The sequence below is a fragment of the Strix aluco genome, chromosome 7 (assembly GCF_031877795.1).
Source record: "Strix aluco isolate bStrAlu1 chromosome 7, bStrAlu1.hap1, whole genome shotgun sequence".
NCBI classification, from domain to species: domain Eukaryota; kingdom Metazoa; phylum Chordata; class Aves; order Strigiformes; family Strigidae; genus Strix; species Strix aluco.
In genome coordinates this window covers 4,140,007-4,159,446 of record NC_133937.1, presented here as the reverse complement: position 1 = coordinate 4,159,446, position 19,440 = coordinate 4,140,007, and the positions used below count along the sequence as shown (strand labels likewise).

General features: G+C 51.2%; 1 protein-coding gene across 2 annotated transcripts in view; it reads right to left on the bottom strand.

The window, feature by feature from the left end:
* The window catches only part of UNC5B (unc-5 netrin receptor B), a 53,573-nt gene that overhangs the window by 15,021 nt on the left and 19,112 nt on the right, over positions 1-19,440 (bottom strand). The gene's annotated exons all lie outside the window — the stretch shown is intronic.

Here is a 19,440-nt window from a genome sequence, read left to right as displayed (position 1 = left end):
AAGCAAAAGAGGGCTGGAGGCTCCCAAAAATAAGAAAAGCAATCTCTGCTAGCTACAGAGTTGCTGCTGCGGGGTGCATCCTGTTTTTGCCTGGGTACCAGCCCGCTTATCCATACCCCGAGCCCTGGCCAACCCCAAAGCCTGGGGTGATCTCACTAGAGGACACCACGAGGGAAAAATCAAAACAAACTCAAGCCCATAAATGGTGAGGGGGACAACAAAAGACGACCCAGAGGGGCTGGTGTCCCCCATCCCAAGTCTCCCTCTCACAGCCCTGAGGAATGCACAGGCATGCTCAGAGCAAAATGCTGGCAGGGCTTGTGCTGGGAACACTGATCATGACCCCGCACAAATCTCACATGTACCGCTCTTCGGTGGAGCCATGTTTGGGATCGCACACCCCTGCCAGCTCTCACACTCGTGCGTGGGGATCTTGGCATCACACAAGGTCTGGGGGGCACTGGCAGCCCCCATGGACTGGCTATCTGCCCATCACAAGCGAGCGATAGCTTCCAGCCCAGCCACCTCCCGAGAACATCACCCAAAAACGCAATCAGAACTCACACTATCCCACCCCAGAAAGCAGATCGGGTCAGTGCCCCGGTGAACTCCATCTTCTTGCTTGTTTGCTCTCAAAAACAATCCAAATGAAAAAATAACCAGAAGAGGAGGTCAGGCCAGGCCAAGAAAAGTCTTGAAAAGGGGCAAGCACCTCAGTGCTCACCCAGGGACATAATCCCTGAAGAGTGGGACCCTCATGGTGGCTCATGCCCAGCACCAGCTTGAGAAGATGCTATGACTGATGTCAAGGAACACCTGCAGCGTCCAACACAGGAAACCTGTTTCCAGCCATTTCACCCATGAAGATCAAACACCAATATTGCAGGAGTGATAAAATATATACACGCACTGGGATGCTACTGCTTAACCTGTTGTTTCTGGGCATCTTGCTAGCAGTCGGGTCACATCACAAGGCTTTTCTTTACACCTAGAAGAGTTATGAGCCTTTCCTCCTCCTCTCTTTCCCCAGTGAGAGCTGTGATTCTCAACTCCAGTCACTGCAGCATGCAGGAAAACAGTAAATATCCCCAGCCCTGTGATAACATCTCCGGAACTGGCAAGGAAGAAAGGAGCCCACTCCCTTCGTCACCCTTGGCAAGGAGCAGTGCTGCACGGAGAGAATCTGAGGCTCCCGAGATGTAAGAAGGAGAAGAAAAAAAATAATCAGATGCGTCAAGAAAACAAGATGACCAAGCTGCCTCCCAAGCAAAAATCAGTGAGGGAAAAAAAACACACGAGGTCAGTCGTTTAAAATCCATTTAGGAAAATTGACTTTCCATTTCCATTTAACACAGCACTAAGGGAGAGCAGTAGGACATTTGTCATAATCCATTAACTGCTCTTTTGGAAACAATGAATTAAACTCCGGGCTAATTTCTTTTTCTCTGGCTGGCTCTTCCCCACCTCTCCATTGGCAGCCGTTTCCTCCCCCATCTCATTTGCAGACCTGTAATTTTCCCAGCACCTCGCCATGGGCAGCGGGGCGGGGGACAGGGCATGAAGAGGTGTGAACCCCCCACCACAAACTGCCCCACACTTCTCCCAGTGCCCACATCAGGTCACTGGTCCTGCTCCCCTGTCCTGCTGAGCAGCCTCTTACCTGTATCACAGCAGCAAAGAAAACTTTTTTTCTTTTTTAATTTACTATTCAATTTTGCATCCTCTGAGTTGTTGTTTTATTGGGTTTTCTTTTTGTTTTTTTAAATTGCTTCGATGCCACAAACCTAAATTCCCTGCCAAAGGGGGCTGGCAGGAGATAATCCAACTGGCAATGGAGGCAGCCAACAAAACTTCACTCACGGGCTCATGCGAAAACCTTTCTGAAATGATGGTCTCCGCATCCCTGCAGCACACAGCCTGCAGAGTCGGATCCGAGCTCGGCGGCCGGGAAAGGGCGCAGGTAGCACCTGCTGCAGAGCATCCTCCGAAATCCACTGGAGCAATGCCCAGGGGGCTGGGGACACCACACAACATCCTTGCTTGCCACCCATCCCCGGGACAGGGGGTGGCTCCCGGGCTTTGTTTTACAACTCTAAGGGCAGGTGGGTTTAGAAAGCAGGCTTGCTGTAAAGAATGTAAACACTTGAAGGTCATTAGTCTCTCAAGGAGGCTTGGCAAAGGGCAGCCCCCCACTTCCCCGGCCCTGCCACAAGCCCTGCCCCAGGCCAGCACAAGGCTCCCCCAGGCGCCACCGAGGGCAGTGGTAGAGATGAGCACTACTCCAAAATATACTATCCCTGGCTGTTACATGGGCCTGAAGCTCCCCATTAAGTCATTTTTCCGTGTCTGCGCCAGCTACTTTTTATTTCTTTTCTTTCTTCCTATTTTTTTTTTTCCTCCCCAAGCCAGGTGTAATACCCCAGGATGCAGGCGAGGAGTCTTGCAGCCTGTCCAGCACCATAAGGGTGACCCACAAAGACCCAATGTCCCTGAAGAAGCCAATTTTCGGATTTTTGGAAGGATCTTCCCCCATGGAGGTGACACCCTGAAGCACACGTGTCCCCTGACCCAAAATCACAGGCAAGGAGAGACCTTCAACAGCAACCAACACCAAAGACACATTTTCTCCCACCCCACCATCACTTCGGTGATGCTAAATGAAACTTTCGGTCACCCAAGAGCATCTGGGAGCGGGGAGGGGATGAGTCATGGCCTGACTGGGATGAAAATCGCAGATTTGTGACTCAGCTGTGATCATCTGCAGTGGGATGGGTGATGCTCTGGGCTGTGGTGGGAGCCACCTCCATCCCCCAGCACAGGGTTCAGGGCTGAAACACTGCCAGTGGTACCAAAAATCTGCTGATCCTCCCATCGACGGGTCCCATCTGGCCCCCTGCCTTGAGAGGGGGTCTGCCCAAATCCATGCTGGGGGTCTCAAGCTCGATGCTTTAGGTTTCTTCTCCATGGGGGCACAGTGATTTTGTGGATGAGGGTGATGGAATAGGATGATCTTCCTGGCCCTGGCCAGATCCAGCATCTGCTTTTGGTGGCTATAAAAACCTGCTCAGTTTAAGGTTTGAACCCCAAAAACCCGAATCTTTAAAGCTAGGAGCATCCTGGCTGCTGGAAAAGTTTAAATCCTGCAAACTTGCAACAGCTGAGAGATCTTTTATTTCTGGCCAAGAGAGATCTGGGGCCAAAAAAGCAGCTCTAACAGGAGACAGGGAAAACGATGCTGGGTTTTTCATGGCAGACTCATGGCTGTGCCGCAGAGCCCCAGTCCCACGGCTCCTCCAGGCTCCTGCCCGCTCATGAACAGGAGGAGCAAGGCAAGGGGGAGGCTGATTTCTCCATCCAGAAACCATACACAGCCGACAAAAAGCATTTGCAGCTGGGCAGGGCATTTGGCTCCAGCACGGTATGGCTGCTGGTATTTAAACACACTGGGGAAGAATTAAGGCAGAGGAACAACGGGGACTTTGGATGAGAAAAGGGAGGAGAATCATGCTGGGCACATTTATCATAAGCCATCAACCCACTCCTGACGCCCAGCCACCCGCTGCATGGGAAACCTCTCGCTCTGTTAATGCTCATGGGTGGGCCCCCCAAAAAACCAACGTACAGTCAGTGGAGGGGAAAGCATGCCCGCTCGCACCATGTAAAGGAACAATTGCTGCTCCCAGCTGCCCTGACTATCCAGCAGCAACTGCAAAACACACCAAAAAAAAAAAAAAAAAAAAGCACCTTCCCAGTGGTGCAACACCGTGTGGTCCTTCCTCCATAGGACAGGGGGGCAAAGAGCTCCAGCAAGCAAGGACAAGGTGCCAGTGTTAAAAGAGCAGAGGGTGGAGAGGTTGGGGAAAGGTTTTGGTTTGCTCCAGCGTAATAAGGACATTAATAAATGGCCCCATAAATGCAGGAGAAGGTATCTTCTGCTGGGACAACCTTCCCCTGCAATGGTCTTGCATAACATTATGTTATGGTTGCATTACATATATAAGAAACCTTGCAAGAAGTGGGTCTCTGGCTTCTCCAGGCTGGGCAACCAGTCTCAGGCAGGGGTACGCACTGGGACGTTCAGATGCTTTTGGTATCGGTGAAGACCTCATCAGCAGGAGGTTTTGCACGGGTGTTGTAGGGAGCTGGCCATAAGCACCACCCTTGGGAACGGATGCTTTACCCCACATGTGCACAGAGGCCACTGCTGCTTTGGCCAACACTGCTCTGATCCCACCTGAGGTGACAATTTGGCCCATTGACCACAAGAGCAGCACATACAAGAGAGACACTTTTGCATGCAAAGCCAGGGAAGGAGCCCTGCACAGTCGGGATTTCCAGTACTGCAATCAGACAAGCAATAAAACTCCCAGCAGCGACAAACTAATAAATATTTGAGAGCACGCTACAGTGACTGTAATCATCATCTCCCTGGCAGACGTCTAGAGGGGGTTCCCATCTGCCGGCTTCCCTCCTTCCCACTGGAGGTGGGTGCCTGCTTCCCAGCTCCCTTTTGGGCCTTTTTTTTTTTTTTTTTTGGAAGTCCCAGGCTGTTGTCATCCCCCAGACATGTGGTCGGGTGTTGCAGCACGATGTGCTACAGGACAGGCTGGAGCACTGACTTCAGCACTATATCTGTATTTGGGAGGAGAGGCAAGGAAGGGGCAGCGCTGGGCTCGACCCACACGACCAAACCCCGAAGCCCTGAAGATGAGCGTGGTAGGAGCAGTGAGGCAGAAAAGGGAGGAGAGGAATAGGCACCGACTACTTTCCTCTCCAGCCTCCTCTCGCCCATCCTTCATCACACGTTTTAATCTGCTGGGGTTGAGCTGGATTATCCGCAGCATCTGTTCCCTGGGGCATGACTTGCAGATGTTTGCAGCTAGTGTTTGCAACTGGGTTGAAGATCGATGGCCCCAACCAACCAGCACCACCAGTTTGCACCCAGAGCAGCACTGGAGCCAGGGTCAAGCATTAACACCCCTCCATCACCCCAAAACACACGGCACAAGGGATGACAAACCCAGAAAGCAATTCCCCTTGCAGCAATGGCCGAGCAAACCTCCGCAGGAAAGCGTTAAAATCCTCTCTCCTGCAATTGTTATCCCTCCAAATATTTGGAAGATTACAGGAGCATTAGCGGCAGCGAAGCCTGGTGCCCATCACCCATGGCCACGCATCCCTCCCTGCCGCACCGGGCAGGCAGGAATGTGATGTAAGGATTAAGCCGGGATGCCTGGGTTTCTCCGGCTGGGTTTCTCCAGCTAAATCTCAGTGGCGGTGGGCGCTTAACCCCTTCTGCCTCCATATCTCCCCACTCACGCCTGTCTTGTGGCAAGCACTATTTCATGCAAAGGCCTGAGAGGCAATGGTTAAACCCATTCCTGCCTGCTGGATGGGTAGAAATCCTCCTGTAGAAATTAAAAAAAATACGACAGCTTATCTCCAGCACCGGAGGAGAAGAGTCACCTGCCTTCCCAATCCCCCAGTGGGGGATGGCTCCAGCTCCAGAGACTGAACTGGCAGGGATGCTCCAGCCACTGGCTTGGCTCGAGGAGGTGTCTGAAAGGCTGGAGTGGGGCTCTTCCCCCACTCCAAATCCCCTCTTCTATTGCCTTTGGGGAAATGTATGAACAGACTCATTTAGGGATTAGTGCTGTTGCCATTTAAGCTCCAGCAAATTGCGATGGTGGAGCCGTGGCGTGGCTCACTCCCATGCCAGAATGCCTGCCAGACTGAGGACATCCCCACTGCAAGCACCAGAGGAATGTGAAGGCATCCCCACCCCAGCGAGGGTCATCACATGGGATGCAGTCCTTATCCCACCACATTTCAGTCCATTCCTGAGCTCAGGGGGGAGCCGCATCACCAGTCCAGGCCTGCCCTGTTCCCAAGGGCTTCCCATTGCAGAGCGCCCTCCTGGGATAAAGTCGGGTCCAACAGTACAACACAGCCAAAACTTTCCTCCTAAAAGCACCCTGAGCATCATCTCTCCCCAAAACATCATCTTCTCTTCCCCGAGCATTCCCTTCTCCTTGCTGCTCTGCTTCCCATCGCACAAATTCAGCCTCCTGCACACCAGTGTGGTCCCCGACATGAAGCACCCCAACACGAAGCCGCACTGCCGAGGAGGTGCTGGCAGCTCGTGGCAGCTTCAAAGGCAAAGTCTACATTGATCAGTGCCATGCAAAGCCATGGCCCATTGCCCCTTCTCTGGGGATTCGTCCCATTTGAGGCAAATCAGGGAGAAAGGAGGATGGCCCAAAATAAAGGGTGTCATTGAGGATGGGTTTGGAAGATTTGAAGCCACTTGCACCGCGTGAAGCCTCCTCCCCAGCTCTCTCCCTGCTACTTCCTTGCACAGAGCCCACAAAATCTCATGCCTTCAAAACCCTCCGAATTTTTTAAAGCAGGTTCAGACAGAAGCTGATGAAAGTGAGATGCAGGGGATGTAACAGGCCCTTGGCACCGCTATCCCAAGGGCTGCAGCTTGCTGATGTAACCCCCAGCCTCATTAACTCAGCATGGCGCTCATTAACCTCTCCCTCCATGGGAGGATGGGATGGGACAGACCCAAGCTGCTCACAGAGGCCAAAAAACCTGAGAGGACAGATCCTTCAGGGGTAGCAAGAAGAAACACTGGTACCCAGCATCTCATCTCCAGCCTGTAGCAGGGTTGGATTTCAAGGTCAAAAAGCGACGGGGATGTCCAGCTACTGATGTGCTCATGGGGGTGCCCATCCCCGTGGCATCTGACACCTCCCCCAAGCACATGCACTGGTAACTCAACTGTCTTCAACCCTCACTACCAGCAGTGTGCTGGGGTCCACAGAAGGTGTTGTTCGACCTCAGGGTGGTGCATTTATAGGGTCTTCCTCTCCACCTCCCAAAAAGTAGAGCCCACCCCTCCTGCTCCCACCAGTCAGGAAAGCACCTGCAAGCTGGGTTGCACGGGCTGTGTTTGGGGACCTCCCTGCTCCCCGTATGGAGCAGCAGGACTCACAGGCAGCACGGACAGACTGACACGCTGCTCGTCGGCACCCCAGGCTGCAAACTCCCTCATCCTCCTCTATGCAACACAATAGAGCCTCTACTCTCACCAACCTTTTATTAATAACTAAATTCGGAAAGAGTCACCTAACATTTTCCCCAAAGCATCTCTGCCTGACAAACCTGCTCATTTTTCTCCTGATTGCCCTCTTCCAGGAGTTTTAAGGTTGCTTTGCATCCCCTTCCTGCCAAACCTGGCATCATCTCCTGGGGTAAATCCAGCCATGAGCGAACCCTGTGACTCCATCCCATCACCTCCAGCTCCTCCTGGAGCCCACCCAGCCCGGGACAGACAGATACTGGGACAGACGGACATTTTGCAGCGGCATCCCAGACGGGTTAAGCAGTTCCCCCCACCCGGCGGCAGGCAAACATTATAATTAGAGAGCATTCCTCCCCAGTGTGGGTAATGAGGGGGTGCACCCAGCCAGCCCTAATTACACCCTTGGAAAAAAATAAGCAGATTCCTCTCTCAGGCAAATGAAAAGCCTGCAGCCGGCCTCCCTCACTGAGCACCTTTATTAAGCCAGGACTGGACAGGGAGGGGAAAGAAAAAACAGAAAACAAAGTCTGTGATGAGGAACGGATGGGAAGAAGGAGCCAGGAAGCGCCAAGGAGGTTTTTGCATGCAACAGCCTTATCAATCAAAAACCACTTCACCTAACTGAAAAAAAATAAAATAAAATAAAAAATTCTTTAGCTAAATCCCCAGGTCAAGCTTTTGCAAAGCAGCCCGAGAGGAAAACTAAAAGCTGGGTGTCCTCTCACAGGACGCCCACCACAGCATCCCTGTGCATCCCAGGAGAGCATCCCTGTACCTGCAAGCCACGGCTAAGAGGGTCCAACCCAAATCCCAACCACTGCCATCCCTGGAGGAGAAACACCCAAGCTCTGGCAGCAACTTCCCTTGCTGGGAGTTCAGAGGAGAGAGATTTATCTTGTTGATTATGCATTACGCTGGAGTATTTATGGAGCCACTACTCTTTTGTTTATCTTTATGATTATGATAATCAAAGGCGAAGCCTCCTGAGAAGTGTAAACAGCTGAGATCCCTTATGGTACGAACCTCTTCATTTTTCATTATATAGATTTATAACACGGCGCAGGCAGATTGGAGTAAATTGTTCCTTATTTCTGGTTTTAACAGAGCGGAGCTGTGAGCCTCGCGAATCCCCGTAAATACCCACGGAAAGGAGAATGAATTAAAAAAAAAGGAAAGCAAAAAGGAGGAGGAATTATGTAGCAAATCCCCATTACACTCTATTGTGCTCTCTTCTTTTGTGCTATTTTATACATTTCCTTCAGGGAAGCAGTTATGTTTGAAAACTATCTCAAAATTTCATCTAGCGTTGGTTCTTGTTATGGGCACGGACACTTTTCTTTGTGCTATTTTAATTCCATTGTCGCGGTACTCTTGTATAGTTTGTTCTGTTTACTGAGCTACAGTGTTATTTTTAATGGATATAATAATTATATGAACTTTTATTTATTTGCTTTGGCTCATAAAAGAAAAAAGCCAGCAGCAGATAATGCGGTAATATGCTGTTTATTCACATGTACGGCGTGTACTGTGTTTCTGTTGTGAGAAGAATAATAATTTCAACAAGAAAAGAGAGAAGGGAAAAGAAAACAAGGAACAAACAGGGACTTGTTGCCCCAGTTAATGCCAGAAAGTCCAAGGAATTATTAATTATCATTCAAACTGCAGTAAATCAAGTGCAAGATGCAATCTCTCCCTGGAAAAAAAAAAAAAAAAAAAAAAAAAGGTTCAAATGAGCAATGCAGTTTTAAAATGCTAACTCCGTGAGAAAGAAAGTTGCCAGTTTCGCAGACAGAAAGCGATTTCCCCTTCGCCCAAATTACATACATATTTAAAAATGTAAATTCCCCAGCATTCCCCTTGAGAGTGCAATTTCTAGGCGGCTCTTTTGCAATGTTGGTGGTTTTGTTGGTTGTTTTTTGTTGGTTTTTTTTTTTTTATAAACGTGCAAATCTGGAGGCGACTGCCTTGGCTTTGGGCAAGAAAAGCAACTTTCAACCAGTAGAGAGTGGGGCTGTGAACCGCCCGGTGCTCCCTGGGAAGAGAAGGATGCTCTGCTGCGCACTGCGCATCCCAGCTCCACACATCCCTGCCCGGACACACACATCACACGGGGGCCACGAGCTGGAGAGGAGCAGGTTTCACCCCCTGAGCATCCAGATGCCAAACACCGAGTGGGAACAACCCAGCTTTGCCCTGTAAAAGTGGCTCACAAGGTTTGATGATCCTGGGTGGCATTTCTGTGCCAAAATCCAGAGAAGGAGGGCTGTGTATGGCCCACCCCAACGAAGCCGATGCAGAGGAGTGAGGGATGGCATAAGCCCAACAAGGTAAAGCAAAAAGTTTCAGCAGCTGGCTGCAAAGAAGGGAAAAGCAGTGCAAAACGAGAAAGCTTTTTTTTTTCCCCCCCTCCCATCGTTTTTGTCTTTTTCTCACCCACTCTCTCTCCTCCCTAGCAGCTCCCACAAGCCCTGGGAAGCCAAAGCCGGCTGGAAGGATGCTCCCCGCCGCCTCCAGCCAGCCTCTCCGCAGGCCCCTCGCCAGACGCTGCCCTACTTTCCCCGTCGCTTTTCCCACTCTCCTCCCGCAGCTCGCTCGGCAGCAGGCGTGGGCCGGGAGCATCGTCCGCTCCCCGGTACCTGCAGCACCCCATGCCAGGCCTTCCACTGCCAGAGCCACCAGCCAGGGTCATCTCCCACCCCGCGGGGCACTCAAATTCGATAGAGGAAGGTGCTCGGTGCAATGCTGCACTGATTTTAAATCATTTTAATCATGGCATTATTTTTTAATCATAAAAAAACCAACCGAAAAGGTCCATTCGATGCCCCAAATTCCCCATTAATTCAACTGGGGGAGGAACATCACAAGAACAACTGATTAAGGTCCCTTTATTAAACAGTCTTTAAAGTTGCCCTTAATCTTTCAGATTTGTTGCTATGATAAAAAAAAAAAAACACCCACCCAACCACCACAAATGGAGGCTGGAAATATTTTGCTTTTCATTGTCCTTTCTCTGCCCTTTTCTTCCCTTCTCATTTTCCTGCAACAATAAGAGACAAACAGAAGGAAAAAAAAAGGGGGGAGGGGGAGAACAGGGATAGAAAAAGATTTAAGAAAAAAAAAAAAGAAATAATCCCTGCTGATGTTGAATATCAAATATTAAGACATTTCTCTCCCCCCTCTTTCAGCAATATCCCTATTAAGGAATGAAAAACCAAACAATCAGTGAGACTACCTTCGATGACAAGGCCTCCCCATCCCCTTGCCTTCGTTATACTTTAATCCCCGCAGCCGAGAGCAGGTAGGAGAGCAGGTACCCAAGCCCAGAGCTTGGCTTTCCCATCGCAGCACAGACAGAGGTCTGTGGCTGGTTGCAAAAGGGTTTTAGCAATTGCCTTGATTAGTTTTATTCCTTCCTCTCTAAACCCCAAAGCCAGCTGGGCTCCTAGCACTTCGCACCTGCTTTTACAGAGAGCAAAAAACCTGAGATTTGATTAAAGCTGAGAGGGTTTTGGGGGTTTTTCTGGTGGATGACTGTTTTTTGGTGCCTGCCTTTGCCTGGCATCGCTGCCCCCCCTCCTGCACCACGGGGAGAAACACCCCATGCTCCAGCAGAAGGAAACCCCAACAAAACACAAAGCCTTTTCCCTCCCGCTCCCACTTCCATCAATGGCAAGGAGGGAACCCTTCAGGAGCTTCCTAACATCATTTGGCACCCTCCTCCCCTCCTGTGCTCCCTGGCATTTACATACTTTGGGACCCTGAGCTGCTGCAGTCGGTTTCCTCCTTTCTCACCACTGGCAATTTCCACCTTTTCTTCTCCGGACACAGACCGTGTTCCCGCAGCGCTGAGTTTCTCTTTCCTCCCTTTGTCCTCCAGCGCACACACTCCTGCTCTGCCCCACGGACCAAACCCCAACTGCCAGGTGGGCCAGCTGCCCCACAAGCATCCTCCCCTTCTCAGCTGGAGGTGCCAAGGCTGGAAATACCCCAACTTTGGGGGTCTGTGCCAGCCCACATGGCAGCATCCCCACTGATGCTATGACCTCTATGGACCTACACATAGTGATACACTGACACGCAAGTCACGCTTTCACCCACACCTTCCCCTCCCTCCCTTCTCGCTTGGTGCTACAGGACCCCGAGGTATTGATACAAATTGCCCTAAAAAATTAGGATGCCTGATGGCAAGGTGCAACACTACCAAATTAAACAAAGTTTGGGGTGCTGAATCCAAGGACTTTACGGTGACAAACACACTGAGCATCTCCAACCTCAAAACCGGAGCGCAGCTAGGATGGATGCAGGACACCAAAAGCACAGCCTTAGCCAGGCTAGCAGTGAAACGGCTCTTGCAGGACTCGGAGGCACCTCCGAGGGATGTGCAGCAAGAGAGAGGAACCAAAGGTGATCCAGAAACATCTCAAGGGAGCAGGGGCAAAAGATCACGCATACTGAGCATCAAGCACGCAGCACACAGAAAAAGGAGGAAAAAAGCATCGTGCCCCCCAGCCTCCTCCTCTTCTCCTCTCCATCCCCCAGTGGCTGCATTTCCATAAGTGATTTGTGCTAATTGCTTTAAGTTCACCCATGCTGTGGGTAATCAGAGTCATTAAGTGACCTCTGCTCCGGGAGGGCAGGCAGGGCTGGTGCAGAGCCCCGCGCCCAGGGCCATGGGCCAGCCTCCCCCTGAGTGGGGCACGCTCCTGCACCCCCGGCGAGCCGCAGTGATGGAGCTCGGCTCCAATTTGCTCTTCCCTGGAGCCCAATCAAGTAAATGGCCTCCCTCCTGCCCTGGAGCGGGGAGTCGAGATGCTGTCCAACACCCGTGCTGCAGCAGGGATGGGTCCTGGTGATGCCTGGCTGGGCTAGCTGCTGGCAATACCGTGGCGTCCACAGTTGGCCACTGTGGCTGTCAGCAAGCCCAGGGCTGGTGGTGATCAGGCTGGGTTCAAATCAACAATGTACAAGCACTTGAAAACCCCCAAATCCCCTTTGAAAATGGTATTTCTGAACGCAGAAAACAGGTACTGCCCCATCCCCATCCCGGGGCAGGGTGACAGGAGGGAAGAGCCAGCTGTCACTGACCAGGGGACACTGGCCTTTAAGGCTAATTGCCAGCTACCCACCAGCCCTGATCCACTTCCTGGCATCCCCATGGCACCCATAGCTGGCTTTGGCCAGTGGCCAAGGGGCTTAGCCTCAGACAGCCCCCACCGCCCCACACAGTGCCTCCCAAATTAACCTTGTCCTTGCTAAGGGACATGCCCACCACCACGCAACGTGTTCAACCCCAGCCAGGCGGCTCGTCTATAGGTGAGGTTTAACTAGGGCTTGCAATGCCCTCGCTCCCCAAGGAGGCAGCAGAAGGGGTTGAGGATCCTCCAGCACATTCCCTCAGGTCTCTCCTCTCTCCCGGAGAGACGAGTTTTCCTGGAAGCATGCCGAGCTCCTCCAGCTCAGCCAACTGGTGCTTACAGGAGCCCCTGACCAGGGTTCCTCAGTGCCAGTAAGCAGCAATCATAAAATGCAGACCCGTGTGGGGAAACAGCCCTTCTGGTTGAATTTAAAGCCATGGTTTAGTCTCAAACCTAGTGTTAAGTATAAGCGAGAACCTGTTAAGGACAGAGATCAGAGGGGAATATTTAGGTGTGTTCCATATAGTGCAGGAATTGCACTGGGCAGTGCCAGGCTCTTGCAAGCACAGCTCAGACTGAAAAAAAAAAAAAAAAAATTAAAAAAATAAAGCTGCATCCAAACCCAAGCAACCCTCTCCCAAGGAGATGGGGTCGCCTTTGCCACCTGCAGGAGCGCACCAGGCTTCGCAGCAGCCTGGTCCCGCATGCGTGCAAGGCAGCGGGCTCCCTCCCACACGCTTGAAATAAAGGCTGGGAGGTGTAAAGAAAGGGCTGTGCTTCCAGGAAAATGCACTGCAGCACAGCTTCTGCCTGTCCACGGGGACCCATTACACTAACAGTGTGTCCATTCAGCCTGATATATAAATTACTAATGTAAATTAATGGATAATTGAAGCCCTTTAGTCCTAAATATTTAAATTATTTAACAGGCAATTAAGAGAGAAGGAGAAAGAAAAGAGGAAAAGGGGCCTTAACCCCAATGTGCAGAAAAAAAAAAAATAAACGAAGTGAGAGGAGACCAGAAAGAGCCAAACACACCCATTTTAAAGGGACACTGCCAGCTTCATTTTGTTTCCCTGTGTGTTTGAGCCCCGCAGGTATGACAGTGGATGCCCCTAGACCCAGGGGGACAGGCAGGGCAGCATCTGCTGAAGGAGCCCACCGAGCAGCAGCACCAGCTTTGCTCCAGGTCCTTTCCACGAGAGGAAACCTCCATGGCTGCATTTGAACAGCTCCTGGTTATGGTGATTGCTGGGACCTCCTGACATGCCAGAACATACAATACTTTTAGATAAGGTTTTTTTCCTCCTCCCTACCCCTAAGCTGACCGCATTCCCTTATATAATACCATTCCTCACCCCTTTTTGACTTTTTTTCTTCTTAACCTCTGCATTGACCTGATCAAGTACAAACACCTTTAATCCAAGTGTTTCAATCTTCTTTTAAAAGTTCTCTATGTGGCTACTTTGCTCTTCCCACATCCCCCCCGCATCCCTCTCCAACCATCCCTCAGGATGCTGGATACCATCAATGCCATGAGTTTCCCATCCTCAGATGTACAGGAGAACCCTCCCAATACAGCCCATGGCAAGGAGCAGGTCAGAACTGAGAAAAAATGGTGTTTCCTCCTCCTGCCTCCATCCCAAACCGGCCAGGGATATTCCCACCGCTCCCCTGAGCACTGGAGGAGGTCATAAGGAAAAATGTCCTGTGGCTCATTGAGAAAAGACGTCATGTGGGAAAAAAACCATTTTAACAAAAGCAGTGTGTGAGTTTGTGCGTGCCCGGGGACGACACCGAGGGCAGGGAGGGGGATCGAGACAATAGTGAATAGACTTCAGATTATATCCTGAACTCGCAGCCTCATGGGAACAGGGTTATAAAAACCCTTTTTATTTTGTTTGTAGTCCAAAACAAACAAGTACATAAAAAGCTAAATGCGGAGGAGCCAGACAGGAAGTGAGTAACATCTGGGAAACATCTGGCCCCGGCCATTCTGCGAGGCCAGCCCCCGGCACAGCTCCGGGTACCTGCTCCTGCAGTTCCAAGGCATCAGAGGTACCCAAACCCCCTTTTTCTGCCCCAAAAGGGCACTCCTTGGAGAAACCTGTGCCCATCACTCAGCTCGTCTCATTTGCTGAGCAATACAATTCCTGAGCTTCCCTGTCCCTCTCTGTGCTGGGTGAACTGAGTTAACCCTTGTGATACTCCCACATGGGCGCCCAGTGACACATGGGCATCCCAGCCCATAGCAATGGCGTGCATGGGCAGCCCCCCTGCCAGAGGAGGGAAGCCCCAGGGGCACGTCACCACTGAGCAGGACATCCCAGTGCAGGAGTTAGAGCATTGCAGGACACCCCGAGCACCACAAAATGCCCCTTTGCAGGGCTCCGAGCATCACAGGACACCCCTGAGCATTGCAGGATGCCCCTGAGAAGGGCTCTGAGCATTAAAGGATGTCCCAAGCATTGCAAGACATCCCGGTACAGGGGACAGAGGCAGGCTGGCACCAGGGCACACTTTCCCAGCCCCGAGAGATGCCCCACATCCTCCTCTGCAGGAAAGAGGAGGTCCTGCCTAGCAGACGCAGGGGCTGGAGGTATTTTCTTCTTTCTGTTTCTCATCTCCTACTCTTAAGCCTCCAAAAGCCCTGAAGAAAGAGCCGCCTGGCACGCTACCCCATGCACAGACCCGGGAAGCCTGGGGAGGTTGCAGGGCCTGATGCTTGGGCAGGCTCCAGCCCGGCTGCGCGGGAGGAAAGCTGGCTCGACAGGCTCGCAGCCGGGGCCCTCCGCACTGGGGAATTCCCCCGTGGCCGCCAGCCCAAGCTGCCATCCCACGTCTTCCCTCTCCACCCACCCACAGCCAATGGGGTGCTCTGGGGGTGAGAAAAGAGGGGGCACAGGAATGCAAGTAACCCCACAGAGCTGTGAGATAGCAGGGGGGAGTTGCAGTAAAAGAGCAGCGATGCTCAGGACTGGTCTGGATCACTTCTGTGATCTCCAGGCACCCCCAGCTGCATTTATAGTTGGGAAATGCAACAAACACACTCAAACGCACGGAGAGATTTCTCTGCCTCCTTTGTTGTTACACCATGGAGTAAAGCACCAAACCACTGGCGAACCCAGCTTCACCTCGGACCAAAAAAGTCGCTCCTTGCACAGGACGGGAGCCCCCCAGCTCACCAGATAAAACCAAAGCAAGCCCCAGTTCCCCCCAAAACATCTCCTCTGCATTTCCTATGCAGGCAGAGATGTACTTTCCATTTGCTCTGGCAGAGTCTGGGATTAGCTTCTCGTGTTTTCCAGCAGGGAGGATTAAAGCTGGTCCAGCGCTGGACCACGCCGGCGAGGAAGCGGCAGCTGGCTGTGCAGCATCTGGCACCCGCTGCTCATTTCTCATTGTGTACACGTGGGCAGCAGCATATAGGACTGTTGAGGGCCAACAGCGATAGTGCTCGTCGCTCAGGCATCTGTCCCACAAGAGCAGGAAGGACAAGGACATTTCTTATGGGGTGTTTTGCACCCATGCTGGCAGCTGGCCTGAATTTGAAGCATCTCCCCTTGGAGAGGCAAGACAAGATGCAGGGGTCTTGGGGAGTAAAAGAGAGACATTAAGGATGAGAATGAGGATGTCAGAGAAAAAGAAGGAGGAGGAAAGAAAAAAAAATATCAGAGGAGGAAGGGCAGTGGTTTGGAAAGGGAAAGAACCAAGGCACTTTAAAGGAAAAAATTAATCCAGCAGGCTGGCAAGGTTAAAAAAGCAAAACCACTGGGACAGCAGAGGATATAGAGAGCTAGTTAAAGAAGCCTCACCCAGAACGCGCCACTACCAAAAAACATCCAACGTGTCAGGGACACAGACATAGGACGCTGCATGCCCACCCCCATGTCGCTGCACGCCCTGCAGCAAAGGGCACAGCCCCCAAACCCCAAGCACCCCAAGCCACTGTAGCAGCAAGGGTGCCACAAAAGCCCAGTCCTATTTTGTTCCTTGATTTTCGGTCATCTTTGCACCAGCTGATGCCCACCTGTAGCCTTTTTTTTTTTTTTTTTTTGTGCTATTATTTGTCATCTTTAAAAATAGCTAAATGAAAAGGCTACAGCAGCAAGCAGCTGCCCAGATGACTTGGACCCCACTGCAAGAGGTGGTGAGAGCACTGAACCAGTGCCCGGTGTGCAACACCGCAGCTAAATTTGGCCCAGCGAGCAGGCAGACAGGCTCCTGAAGATGTCTGAACACATCCAGGCAGTCGGGCAAGAAGGGTGATGCACAGGAACCCACCGGAGCCGGGCAGCCTGTTCCCACCATCCCTCGCACGTGCTGTTTCCCTGCTTTTTCTTTAAAATTCCCAGCCTAAATAAGGCTTTGGGGAGGAAATTAATGAAAAGCAAAGCTGATTACAAAGAACAATACAATGACTCAATCTGTTTCTTCTACCTCAATTGTATAAAGCTTTTACATTTATAAAGGTTTTTCTCAATACACAATGAAATGTCCTCCGAGGGAAGCGGTAATGGCCCTGGAGACTTTTGAGCAAGACTGGACAAAACACCACAGAAACAATCCCCAGAGAAGGGCCAGATGATCTAACAGGTCTTTTGCATCTTTAATTTCTCGCCCTTTTCTTTCTCCTCCTGTTTCAGGCACGTTTTTTTAGCTGCTAATTAGATGTTAATGCGAGAGCGGTTGCGTTTTCAGCACATGGTGTAACCAAGAGAAAAATATCAGGGCCCTAAATGACAAACAGATCACAGGGATGGGCGTCCTTATTCTCAGTGTGGAAAATATCTCTCTGGAAGAAAAACAGGCTATAAAATACTGATACCCTTTCCACACCAGAATGGATTACCTCTGCGCCCACTGGTAGCTGCCTGATGCCCACAGATCACAACGGTGCCTGCTTCAGATCTCTTCCCTCTCCATCCCCACATCCAACCTCTTCACTAGGGTGCAGGAAGGATCTCCAAGGTTGTTTTGTCTACTTGTAATGCAGCCAGAGACAGTGGAAAACCACCACCAGAACAACAGACATCCCAAACCAAACCTGTGTTTAGGTCAACCACCAGCCACAAGACCAACCAACCCTCCTGGTTGCCTCTTTGTAGACCATCTCCCAGGAGAAGGCAACAGGACGCTCTTCACCACCACCTCCTCCTCCTCCTGTCTGCTGGTTGCTGGGCTGTTTATTTGAATCATCTCTAACACCCGCCTCAGCAAGCTGCAAGGAGCTGAGCCAAGCTGTTTGCAATAAAATCAATGAGGTGGTGCAGAAGCAGGAGTTTGTGCCCTTGCCTGCGGCGCCTGCCCCTGCCACAGGACAGTCAACAAGGGTCACTGCTCGTCATTGTCAACCCAACTGTAAACTCAACTGTGCTCAGAGATCACTTGGTGGAAATGTTCCATCACGCTCCACGATGCTCTTCCCTTCATCCTACGTCCAGCTCACCATTACCACAAGAGTTAATCTAATTTCAAGTATTTTATTGCCTTTTACCAACCTACCAGAAGCTTTATAAGAGAAGCCAACACTCCGTAGGCCCTGGCCGGCAGATGTGACGCTGACTCTGCACCGACACACCAGCAGACAGAACCTGTGCAGAGTTTGTGCTTCACTTCAGCTCCGCTGGAGCACCATCATACCTAGAGATGATACTCCAAGGTCCACATGGAAGACCAAGGCACAGGTCAAGAATGGATGGGGAGTCTCAAATTTGTGATGGTGGGATGTTGCTCCCCCACCAGCTACTGGTGTCCCTACAGGCAGTGACTGCCATCCAGCCCCGTTGGGGACGTGGTGCCTATGCCCCAGTCAAGACAGGAACGAAAGCTGCTGCTAAGAGACACATTTATGACCTTCCAAGAGGGAGCCCGCTGACAGCTTAACGAGCTTTTTGTTTTTCAAGTAGTGGTTTTATATTTACGACCTGAAAGGGAAAGATGCAAGTAGGCAGACGATCATGGGGCTATCTGCTCCTTCTGCTCCTGACCCGCTGCCGTCCAACCCACATCCAAGCCATTCCGGGAAGCCATAAAAAACGATTGCATTTCAGCTTTTTCCCCCTCCTTCTTTCTTTCTTTCTCTCTACCCACTAAAACAAAAAGCACCTTTTTTTTTTTTTTGGGTGGTGGTGGTCATTTCTTTTTAATGTTCACCCCAAGGAAGAGCATCAAATATTAATGCAGGAAGCTTCAGAGAGATCACACTGGAAACCAGAGGCCCCATATGTTGTGGAGCATCCCAGTGGATGCAAGATCCCACCAGTTCATCCCCAAGGCATGGCTCTTTAATGCCTGGGAAGGAAGGAGGAGAAAGGAGGAGGCCAGAAGCTGGGCTTTACAAGCACGAGAGATCACATTCCTGGGATATCAGCCCAGAGTTGCAATTGGGAGGAGAGAAAAAAGTTAAGGAAAAAAAAATAACAAACCACCAGTGCTTCCCAGGATGCTGCACTGTTATTTATAAGCTTAATAGTGAAAAGAGAGGGCGAAACTCCCTGTTTTTTTTCCCCAGACCTCAGCATTAGCACAGCAGAGAAATGCCTTTGGGCTGCAAGAGCATTCCAGCCACCAGCAGGAAGATAAGCCTCTTCCTTCACCTCCAGATTCCCTGGCAGAGAGGAGACACATGGGGTTTAATTGCATACAGAGATGCCACGGCAGGGACACGAGCATGATAAGAGCTTTAGTCCACTTGAGGAGTTCACCCAACTGATAAAGACCCTGCCCTACAGCTCATAAATCTCAGAGGGCACCTTGGCCCAGCTTGAGAGGCTGGTGGGGGACGTGCAAGGCAAGGGGTTGGTGGGGCATCTGTGTGACATGGCAATGTCCTGTGCAACACCGTGTCTTCTGCACCATTACACGTGACGTTGGACACGCGTGTCCCCTCTTTCAGGGGAGGAGAGCACCGCTGCACGCTTGGCGGTGGCATCCTTGTGCCAGAACCTCACACGGCTGCTGAAAGGAGGCAAAGTGCTGTGCTGGGAGGCAATTTGTTGCAGAGCAAAGATAGAAAGCAACGAACCAAGCTGCTGAGCTTGGGACATCCTCTCCCTCATCCCTCTCCATCCTCACACAAGCCCCATCTGCAAGTCCTCTCTGGCAGTCATGAGGCCCCAGCAGCGGTGTTGCACACAAAAAAAAAAAAAAAAAAAGGAAAAGAAAATTTAAAATACCCTTTCAAGTGGGATTAACAACTTCCCAAGCGCAGTG